The 12,523-nt window shown below is 33.3% G+C and overlaps 1 protein-coding gene and 1 long non-coding RNA gene across 4 annotated transcripts in view; one reads left to right on the top strand and one right to left on the bottom strand.

Annotated features, from left to right (window-relative positions):
• LOC116185015 overlaps positions 1–12,523 on the bottom strand; it is a 108,196-nt gene that overhangs the window by 4,207 nt on the left and 91,466 nt on the right. The window lies entirely within an intron of this gene.
• LOC116185019 lies at positions 6,812–8,938 on the top strand. Its single transcript, XR_004149724.1, has 2 exons — positions 6,812–7,109; positions 8,816–8,938. It is a non-coding gene; the product is annotated as an uncharacterized LOC116185019 (long non-coding RNA).

Here is a 12,523-nt window from a genome sequence, read left to right as displayed (position 1 = left end):
AGAAGAAAAAAAAAAAAAAACCCAATCCTCGAGGAGCCAGTCTTAATTCACGCCAGGCAAGAGTACTAAAAGCTTGGCAGAAAAGGGTTGCAGCTCGGTCGCTTGGAAACCCTTCTTCACGAGAGATTACGAAACTCGAATCGTGAAAAAAAAGTTTTTCGCGAAATTACACTCCAAGAAGAGATACCCCGCCTCTTGAAAGAGCATCCAAGTTTCATTTATCCGACCCAACCCTATTCCAATAAATCTTAAGGATACATCCTTGATACGTAGTCGGAATCGTTCGAGCAGCAATGGTTCGGTCGAATACACTCGAATGTTAATTCATCCGAGAAATATGTTTTGTGTCTCCGAAACCCCATTTCGTGTTTCCAACGAGCTCGAGCTTCTTACATGTTATGTAAGTATGTAGTAGGATAATTTATTAATTTATCATTATTTTTAGAATCTTATCTTTCTTATTGTTCGATGTGATTTTATTAGATATTGTCCATAAAAGTCCTTTCATTGCAATTTAATATATTAATTTAATTCAATTAACTAATGATTGATTTATATATGTTCGATAGATTTTTTTAAATGAACTTATTTTTTCCAAAATGTTTTCTAACAAAGTTAAAAATTATAAATGTGAATCTTTATCAATGCTTCATCAAATCATCCTTTGCAATGATCCAACAATATCTGATATATCTACTCTTCCTTTAATTTTAAGTTAAAAACACTATATTACTCGTCTAACAAATATCCATATCTCTTACGTTTAATTCCAACAAGCAAATTTTCACTAATCCTAAAATATATCCGCTTAATAGCGAAATATTATTATACACGAATCATCTTTTACAATTATCTATAACAATACTTTAAAAACCGACCCATTCGCCAATGCAAATTTCCATTTCAAATCCCAATTTAAATAAATTAAAAATATGTAAATATCCGCGTATCTCGGCTCGAAAGGGGTTGAAACGCGCCGTCTGTCTGCACGATTCGGTGAACTGGTTCTGGTGGCCGTGTCTGGCGGGGGGCGGGAAAGGGGGTCGAGTCCATAACCGCGCGACGCGTGCCGTTTTTAGCGTCGAGACGCCTTCCGCGTGGAACACTGCCAGCACCGGGACGCCCTCTCGTTTCCACAGGCAGACGGTATGGCCGCTCGGCCAATCAGGAGCGCCGCTCGCCACACTCGCCTCCAACATGGCGCTGTGTGCCGCGTCCGCGCTACCGGCCAGATTACCAGTCCGGGATTCTCGATTCACCAGCCACCGTCGATTCACCTTCTCGTGCTCAATTAACTCTCGAATCTTATTATACCCTCACGAATTTATGGTTCGGGAATGGAATAATCTACGGTGATTGATGATCGAGGAAAATTAATCGAATGGAATTTTTTCCTCGATGTTAATTTTGTGATCTTGTTTTTTTTTTTTCTTTTTAAATTGGTAGGATGTAAATGGAATTTTGCTTGGCAGAGATGTACATTTTGAAAGTTGAAAAGGATTAATCGATTTCTCTTTTTTTTTAAACGAGTATATATTTTCCAAAAATTGTAATTAAAGTTTTATTTCAAAGAATTAGACTAAAATGAATTTCAATTTTATATTAATTATTCGTCTTTTCGTATATATCGATCTACAATCAATTTTAATTATTCATCTTCTTAAATATTAATATTAAAAGAAAATTAAAAGAAATTTAGGTTAAAATCAATTATCTTGGATGTTTTGTAAATTTCTTCAAAATTTTTGGAAAATATAAGGATCAAAAAAAGAAAATATACCCCACTTAACTTATCCTAAATCTATGATTTTTTTTTACAGCCTGAATGGTTCTCAGTCTTGAAATAAATTAATGGGTGGAGCATACACAGATTAGCCTTTCGAAATCTTTAAATGAGATTTCAAAACGGTATGGTTTAATACCGATTAAGATATCTACCAACCACCATCGTAGCTCTTTTTTTTCTTTATTGTTAAGTTGGCCACCTTTGAAAGAAACCGCCTTTTCGAGATAAGAGGACGAAGAATTTTTTTTTTTTTATATCGCTGTGTGATATTTTCGAAGGTGAAAAGTCACGTGATACCTATATTTTCAGTCAAGTGATAAAAGAATTGATTGCTCGATATCGATTTTTAGTGAGAAGTTTATTAAGATAAGAGCTATAAAATACAGAATCATATATATTTCAAGTCATTTGTTATTTTAATTATTTAAATAACAATCACTACAATTACTAAAACCAAATCAAATTAATTATACATTTTTTTTATTCCTCTGATTATTAAAAATATTCTTTGGACAAAATTCACATTCAATTTCACATATCCATAAATAATTAAACAATTATTATAATATCAATCTACAATTTTAATTATTCATCTTCTTAAATATTAATATTAAAAGGAAATCAAAAGAAATTTAGATTAAAATCAATTATCTTGGATGCTTTATAAATTTCTTCAAAATTTTTGGAAATTTAATTTTTAAATATTTATTTAATTTATTAATATTAATTTATTTAAATTTTTTAATATTTTTAGATAAATAATCACAGCTCGACAGCTCTAATTATTAATAAACCAACACTAAACACGAAATCTATCAGATATATCATCATATGCAACATTATAATATAAACACATATTCATACATTTCTTATTTTCCAATTTTTCCGTTTCAGTTATTCATATCACGACTGGTCATCGGCCTCGATTAAACAAACAAACAAATAAACAAGCAAATAAAGCCCAACGTTCAACCAGAAGCCAATTTATCTCGCTCACGTTCGCCCTTCCCCAGGAAACGAATCTCGCAAAAGGCGAACAACACAAGTCCACCGACTCCCCTAATGCAGCAATTTCGAGTCGACTCGTGCTTTTTCTTTCCTTCTTTCCTTCTCTCTTTCTTTCTCTCTTTCTTTTCTCTTCTCTTCTCTTCTCTTTTCTTTTCTTTTCGCGCTCGATCGTTTGTATTCCACTCCGTCTCTCACACACCTATATACCCACTCGAACGCACGATATGGACCCGCAGATGGAACAAAGTATAAGCGTGGGATATTCCATTTGGCCAGGGACGTGAAAGCGGAGGAGGCAAAAGGAGGGGGCCATAAGAGGGTTTGAAGAAGCGTGGTCTGGTCAGCCTCGATTCTCTACACATGAGTATACAATTGCCAAATTTATATTGAAAAAAATTATAATATAATAGTTCAAAAGTGATAAAAAGATTTTATAATTCTTTTCAGATAGAAAATTATTACTTGATGCCAGAGAAGAAGCAAGATTGCATAGGTACTATTATTAAACAAAAATATAGTACCTATGATATTATAGTATTAATAATACAATGTAAATATAATACAGCACCATGTTATACATATGCAAAAATATTACAAATTCTTTCACAAGTAAAAAATAAGGATGAGATCAAGCTCTGAAAAAATTCAATGGCAAAAATAAGAGAATTTTATTTATATGTTTATTACGTATATACGTATATTATGGTATACCGTTGGCAAGCTTAATATATATGACAGCCAACTGGTATCGAGTCAAGGATGGCTAGACCGTTTCGTGTTCCTGGGGTTGCGTCGTCATGGGAACCGTCCTCATCAGGCGAAGTCTAAAACCCAAAATATTCTCTTCTCCTTTCCACCCGTTCATCCGCCTTTCTTCATCTGTCGCTTCGATCTAAGTATACATACATACGTACAGGTTGTTTTTCGCGACACTGTTTTGCATTCTATCGCCGGTTGTCTCGAGATAAAGTGATGGAGGAAAGAAATTTTCGGTTTTCTGGGAGAAGAGAAAAGAGAGACTCTTTGATAAGGCTTGATGGGGGACAAGAATCGGTTATACCTAAGTTACAATGTTCAACGTTTTTGCATTTTAATCGTCTGGAATTTCGGCCGCCTTTATCTTTATTCGGGGATGCCGCGTTTTTTCGTCGAATGTATATTTTGGAAGGAGAAATTTTGCATCGTATCTCTTTGATACTTTTTCCAAATAATCACTATTTCTAAAATATACATTCTATCTTAAAATAACGTATCTTCAAATTAAAAGGGAAGAGAAATAAAGAGAGAAGTGTAATTAATACAATTCTATTTTTAGGATATACATCATGATTCAAAGAAGAGGTAAAGAAGAAGAAAAGGAAAGGGATTAAATTCTATCTGTTTGAAATACCGTTTCCAACCAAATTGCAAGGAAGGAATAAAGAAAGGAAGATAAAGATTTTCTAATAACTGTCCTCAACGAATATATCATTTCTCCTAATTCTTCAAAGAAGAAATAAACCGAAAGAAACTTTGAACAAAGCAGTCACGTTCTCCTCTTCTACCATCATCAAACTTAATTCCACGCCGCGGCCATGCTTGTTTACGCCCGCCGGTGAAAGCCAGGATTGAATGCTAAGGAAAAGGCCAAGAGACTGTACCAACTGAGGGGATCATATTATTTTAGCTGAATTATTTATAGAACGTAGCCCGAGGGAAAAGGCACGAGCGCACCGTTTTTCCTCGAACAAGATTTCACCTGAAGAAAAATATATGCATATAACACGTGTAAGGGGGGAGGGGTGGCTGGAGGAATAAAAAGGAAAACGGAAATCGTCGTCCGCCAATGAAAGAATTGGAGGAAGAAATAGACAAGAAAAAAGAATTGTCGCCGATCCAAGCACGAGATTTAAGGAAATATCCCCTCTTTGGGGGGATGGTCGTAAAAACTTTTCTTAAACAATCACCGAGATTTTAGTCTGAAGAGGGATGAACGTTGGCTCGACGATCAATGGCCGAGTTTCAAGCGTTGAGGTATTTTCGCGTATATCGCCTCCAATGCAAACCAGATACGAAGGAATTTGGTGATAAATTTTAGAGGAAGGGTGCAGGAACGTGGTTAAGGGGTTGGAGAGATTGGAGGCTTGATACCGTGGATAGGATTCGAGGATATAAGTTCCATTTACATACTGGATTCGTAATTTGAATTTTTATCAAATGTGTATGATAAAAAGAAGAAAAAAAGAACACGAAATATTATAGAAATGTTTAATGTCGAATATATAATAATCTTGTTTAATGAGACTTAATAAGATTTCTTTGTTTCAAAATATCTGAATAACTTCAAAATATCTATTAACTTGTTAATCTATCAAAGTTAGTTGATACAAGGGCAGTTTTCAATACTTCAACAGTTTTCAAACTTTCACGAAGAAACTTTTTTTTTTCCAAACTTTCACGAATTTTCAGTGAAATCTGCTCCAATCGGGACCCAAGAATTTTTTCACACGAGGAGAAAGCTGTGCAACCCTCCCCTAGAGGGAAAGGCGATGTTCCACCAGATTCATTTGACCCTTGTCGTTCGACCTGTTTGCCCGATCTCACAGTTTATATCGTGCTTCTCGAGGACGTGTTCGTTATACGATGGCTCAAAGTGTCCACTATGATAAAAGCTGGACTAGGTGATAGCTATGGAGTGGCTTGTGATGTGTCGACGAACTTCGTGTCGAGAGATGTTTCAGTGTTGCCTTGATTCGAGCAGTGAAAGTGTGGAAAGTTTTCTTGTTTTTTAATTTCGGTATGTATGGAACCTTTGAAAGTTTAAGGAATCGTGAGAAATATTAAAGTAGAATTAATATCAAGAATATTTTAAATAATAGAATTTCAAGTGAAATTTAGAATCTTGTTTAAATATTATAAGGATATTCATTTAATTTCTGCATTATTAAAATGCAGAATTCTCAAAGAAAATTATAAAAAAACCTTCTTTTCTTAGATCTTTAAAAGAAAAGGTATTTTATTTATTTATTTATTTATTTCCAACATCTTTCGTCGAATTCGCACATTTCTAATTCTCTCGAAGAAAAAATTATTATAATTTCAAAAAAGAAGAAGATTTTAAAGATTTTTCATTAAAATTGTACACACCTCCAAATAAAAGTTTTGCTATTTTTCATCAAATTTATTATATTTCTATCATTTTCGTATCGCCGATTCGGTCGTTCATCTACGAAATTCCACCCTGGTTAACTCGGCTCTCTTCGTCGATTCGGCGGCGGCGACGGTGTTGGGTGGTGGCAAATATATTATGCCTCTCGTAAAATTAAGTTTTTACGATCATTTTATGGTCCACCGATGCTCAGTACCTATAGGTGTGCATTTCTTGCAGCTGTGCTTCGCGCGGATTCCGCTCGTGACCGCTCCTCCTCTTTCGTCATACGCATCACCGTAACATTGTAATCGTTTAAGGAAACTCGATTGACAGGTCCTGTTCCTTTGGTTGCATATTTATTCGTTTCATCGAAAGTGTTATTATTCGAATGAAAGAATATTCTGATTGGATGAATAGATCTTAAATAATTACAGTTGCTGAATTGTTTATTGTTTAGATATAGATTAGACACGATAATAAGAAATTTGTTGTCGAAATCGGAAAACTAGGTTAGTCAAATGAGAGAATATTAGAATATGGATGAGTAAATCTTATTAACTTTCTTCAATGATGAAACACACTTTTATTTCAGTTTTATAATTCGTTAGAAATTTTAATTTCCATATATACGTCTGTTTATTTGTGTTTTTCTTAATTATTTATTAATAAGATAATCGAAAGTTTTATCGAAATCGAAACTGTTATTCGAATGAGGAAACATTTGATTGGATAATCTGTTTTTAATAATGTTTGGTATAGATTATTAATCCTCTATATAAATATATCAAGAAAATAAATAGAAACCGTTTTTAACTCAAATATATTTATATAAAAGATAATAAGAATTTTTATATTTTATATATTTTATATAATAATTATAATAGAATTAGTTGAATTAGAGAAAAGAATTTCCCTACATATACGTTCGACTGGTAACAATACTGGTAAATTGAATGAGACCGTGCATGATTGTAGGAACGTATGATGAGTAAGATATAGATGAAAAAGTGAATAAATGTGTCATGGAAGACATATCGAAAAGTGCGTGCGAGGTTAGAAAGAATATAATATTATAATATTAAAACAAAATTAGTGTTAACTGTGATTAATAAATATAGACAAATATATAATTTATTTAATTTATGTCTCAATATAAAGTTTAGATTCAGATAAGTGGATTCAATCGTACGTTTAACTCATTTTTTGAATTATATAGTGTATTAACCTATTATATTACGTGCTTATTTTCGTTTATAGTGTTCATTTATATAATTGAAGCGATGCTTGCCATTAGGTGTTCAGATAATAAAGATTTCAATTAGTTTCTATTTAATTGACTATTGATAAAAGTTTCGTTTCGATAAATGAAGTTTTACTGTATCATTTCAACCAAATTGATGAAAACTGTAAACATTCGTTCCAGTACCAATATAAATCTCAAAGTTGGCAATTTTACGACCAGACACTTCAACTCGTAAGAATCTCGAGATCTTAATAATTCTGCGGTTTCCTCAAGGTCAACAAGAGAAAGACCTCTAGTGGTCTCTTATAGGAAAAGAAGGACACCGCTCGTTAATTAATTGCCATCGTCGATTTTTTACTTTGTTATTCATGAAATATTATTCGAGTAGTTTGTTACTCGACTACTTTGTCGGCTGTTTAATGAGATACCATTCAAGTTTCACGAATGTTCGTGGAAAACAAGCAAATTTGAACGAAATTTATTTAAAAATAATATTTTTAAATAAAGATATTTATTATTTCATAAGTAACATATTTCAATTGAGGTTATGTTCTTTATTTAATTGAAAAAATTTGTGATAAGAATATGTAGGAGAACAAATTACAAAATTAATAATAAAATAACATTTTTTTCTTAATAAATTTCTCACTGAAAAATTAGTTTCTGAAATAATTTTCAAAATATCGAATAATAAATATAATAATAATGTAATAAGTATATAATAATATTAATTAGTAGTATCGTATCTAATATAAACATTTGTATTATTATTATAAGAAACTAGTTATTTTTACTGAAATCAAATGATTTATTTCATGAAATGTTAAATTCTTAAATTATATTCATGAAATATTCGTGAAATATTTCAAAAATAAATTATTTCTATAATTTTTAAAAAAATTTAAAAATAATGTAATTTGAAAATTTCTTAAAATTTCTTAAACTCTGGAATAAATTAGTTGATTTTAGAAACATTGCATACAGAAAAATATATGTTTATAGGAATTCTTACATGATTTTGGATAAATCGCAGTTAATTTGATCGAGCAGTGTTCTTTTAATCCTATAATATATGTATTATTGTATATTATAAATAATGAATTTTATCGTCTCGATAAAAATAGTTAAAGCTGCAATGACGAAGACTGCAATGATTCTTTTAAGTTATGGAAAAGGAAAAAGTGGATGCTGATTATTTTACGATGAATAAAGTGAAATCATGTATAGGAAGTTAAGTGAAATTTTGTAAATTTAAAAATTATATTATTTTCTTAAAAATTATTACAGCTAAAATTAGATTTATTGGAAAAGTTTCCAAAGTTTTTGATTCGGTATTTTTTAATCCTAATATCTAAAAATGGAAAGAACAAATGAATACTTTATTGGAAAATTAATTGAAATATTTCTAAAGTTTCAAAATATCAAATCTTTATTAATTCTTTGAATACCTAACTCTACTTATTAATTACACGATGAAAAATCAAAAAACCATAAATAAATTTTTTCAAAAGTTAGTAAAAAAAACTTTATAATTATATTTCTAAAACTATTTTAAATTCTATTTTAAAATTACTATTCATTCATCAAAAAATTTCCAAACTTCATCATTCTTTAATCCTTAAATAATACAAAACTTTTACTTCTACAGTTATACAATCAAAAGTCAGGACGCTAAAAAAATCAAAGAAGACCTAATAAGAAAAATTTGCGGTATTCGACATCCGCAATTATCAACTCTCAAAGTTGCACAAGTTGGCAATAAAAAAAAAAGAAAAAAAAGAAAAAGAAAGAAGTCGGTACGGAGCCTCTTCACGTTCTCATGACGCGGCGGTCATTTTAAACGAGATACACATGGAGACCACCCACCTCATGCAGCTGGCTGATTATATATACCTCAATTTGGCCCGTTTTCGAGGTTCCATCTTAACTCTCATCGGGCAAAAATTCCGAAAACCAAGAATTTGGGAGACTTTGGAACGCGTTTCAAGAGATTACCACAAATTTCTCCACCTCTCTCCGCCTTTTCTGCTTCTTTCTTCTTCCTCTTTAAGGTCGAATGGCGTAGATGTGTTTCTGGATCTACTAATTGGTCGTAAAGGAAATTATGTTCGTCCTTTCGAATGGAGCGCGAAGAGAGCCGATTGGCTTTCTTTGTTAATCCTTTAAGCGGACATATTCGTACGGTGGGCGGATATATTCGTTCTCGACAGTAATATATCTGTTGCAATGTATCGACCAGAAATTTTTTTTACCTAGTAGAAATTATCGAATAATGTTTGATAAAATTGTCACGTAATATCAAGAGACACACTTTCCCATTTTCATTGTAATAAGAAAATATCGATACATTGCACGTCTAACGAATATTTTTAAAATTATTAAGTTAGAGAGAGAGAGTTTATGTCTTCCTTGTTCAATATTTCAAAAGTGCAATTCAGAAAATAGAATGTCCAATTTACCGAATTTGTCGTTAAATTCTTAAAATTCTAGAATTTCTTCATAGAATCATTCCCTGTGTTCCAATATTAACGAATAACCTAACCAAGCCAACGTGAACAGAAACTTTCGAACAATTTCGATTCTCAAACCGATTAATCTTTATTTCAACGTTCATGACGTCCTGAAATTGGGAATCGCGTGTCGAAGAGTCTTCTAAGTCGGCTAAACGATTATAGGTGCGAGAGATATAGTCCACGCTACCGGCAATTACTTTAACGACGCATATTAATCGGCACAATAAAGCCGGTTACGAGGGTATAATTACAATATTGAATTATGGCCGACGTTTATTCTTGTCACGCGATATTAACGACGCCCGTAGCCCACGCGTTTGTGAGAAAACGTTTATGCGCTCGTTCACAACCTCGCGGACATTGAATTAACAAAAGTCAAAGCCAAAAGGGACTCTGTCTCTTCCCGCCATTTTCCATTTCTGTCTGATGTCGATTGTCCTTTTCGAGCCGCTCTTTGTTACCGACGGATTCATCGGTCGAGATGATGTCTCTATTTCAATGCTACTTGACAAACTGGTACCGCTTCGCTGATACGATTTTTGGGATTTCTTCTCTTCGATGATTCAATGGACGATGTCCACCGATGACTAGTGATGGGATCAAATGGTTCGCAAGTGTGTTCAAATATTGATTAGAATTTTTTTACAAAAGTTTCTACTTTTTCTGTTTGCACTTCATTTTTATATATGTTAAGAATCATATATTGACATCAATTCGGGGAGCTAAAAATGTGGAGACTATATTATTACGCTGTTCTATTTCAGGATTCTTGTTTATGATTTAAAAATTTGTTGAATTTTGATTAGTGTTTGGTCCTTTACAAGTGAATGATATGTTTCCATTTTTGTCAGTTATTCTGTTCCATATGTACATAGAGTTGAAAACTTTGTGTATTTATAACAAATTTGAATATCCATAATATAAAATATGATAATGAAATATGTATGTAAAGGTTATCTTAATAGTAGTTTCATTTCTATACTTTTTTTTCATAAAAAAACTTTACATTTACAGAACCTAACCTATCCAACAAACGTCATCCATATTGACATTGATGCTTGAACGTTCTCAAAGAGTAAAATTTACAAGAGCATGGAAAAATATTGAAAGTGATCGAGAAAAATGACACGATAGAAAAGAGATGGAATGGTAAAGGGCATGCATGGGGTATCAGGTAGGAGACATAAGGATGCACTTTCGCCAAAGGACATTAGCCCAGTCACCGGTTGAACGTCTTGCACAGGAGCCCGCTTAAACATTTTATGAGGTGGTCGGCGTAATTTGATGGCCCATAAAAACGCCTAGTCTAGTTTTTCCCGGGGCATCGTGATCCATCGCTGTGGCGTGAGCCACGCGCCACCTCCTGGTCCCTCGCCTCTTCCTTTTCCCTTCAAGCACGGATTTATTCCTCTTTAACCGCCGTTAAATCGGTAGATGCGTCGCCTAGATTACGTTTCCACGATACTTTGATGCGTACCGTGGTGTCTGTGACCGATCAACTGTAATCGCCAGATCGAGATTGGAACGTATTAGTTGCTCTCTTCAATCTTCACTATGATAAATACGCGACCTAGATTACCTACATTTCCTCCATCGTTGTATCGTGCAACTATGATGGTGCCCGGTTAATTGTCGCGAGATTAGGTTAGGTTTGAGATATCTCGTTTATCCGGGAAGATAGTAGATGTTTTTAAAATTGGAGACATTTTGAATTTTAAATCATTTCGAATATATTATTTAATATTTTTCGATTAATTCAATATTGATTCTGTGATCCTCTAATAGATGTAATAATTTACAATATTTCTCATACATTTATTCACACACAGTATCTATCAGTATTTTATTTTTTCCAGATCCATTATTAATACAATTCAAAAATATAATCTTACTGTTTTCATTATATTTTGACACGTCATTGGTAAAAAGTTGAAATTCATTAGGAAAGGAAAGAAATTTAATAGGAGTCGAATATACACACACACGTAAACAACTATACGATTTTTCGTGAATGAAATGCTCCTTCCATAGTCTGGAAGGTTTCAAACGAGCGTGAAGCAGTTAACTGGAATGGCCAATAGAACGGCGCATCCACCATGATGAGAGCTAGGCCAGGAGCAGGAAACGAGAAACGTGGTGGAAATTGAAAATGGGATGGACGTCCCAGGGATTGGGGGAGACGGATATAGGAACAGAGCACCGACTCTCCACGGAAATTACGTGATCCTAATTTCAACATTTCATATGCACATTTCGATCGAATTTATTTAAATTTACACAAAAACAACGCTTAACAAAATATACAAAACTGCGAACATCTCGTAAATATATATTTGCAACAGGATCCTTTCTCTACACACGAATATAAGATATATTCAATTTTGGAAAAATTATATCAAGAATAGAAACTATTATTATTATTATTATTCGTATCGATCCATTTAAGAAAGAAACAATTCAAATTGCAAATTTTCTACGACGCCAAGACACGATTTTATCGCAACGAAATATATTCCATTCTCGAGCAGCGAGGGAAGGGGGAGGGGAGGGAAAGGGAGAGAGAGGCCATAACGCTTTGACAAAGAAGAAGGAACCAATAAGTCGAGCACCCTACGGCGGTCTGCCACGTTACATATAGCAATCTAACTTGTGTTTATGGCTGAATATATATGCATAGCAGTCCAGCGGATCTGTGGTGGCGCGAGAGGAACTCATTACCCCCGCGTCGAGAGTATTAGCATATTTAGAGGCAGTTCCCCCCTCCCCTCTGTGTCCCCGTCTCTTATCAAACCCCCACTCCTCTTGCTCCTCTCCCTTCCTTTCCTCTCACCCTTTTTTCCACG

Source organism: Apis dorsata, unplaced genomic scaffold (genome assembly GCF_000469605.1).
Source record: "Apis dorsata unplaced genomic scaffold, Apis dorsata 1.3 scaffold_85, whole genome shotgun sequence".
In the NCBI taxonomy this organism is placed as follows: domain Eukaryota; kingdom Metazoa; phylum Arthropoda; class Insecta; order Hymenoptera; family Apidae; genus Apis; species Apis dorsata.
This window is presented reverse-complemented; position numbering and strand designations above follow the sequence as displayed.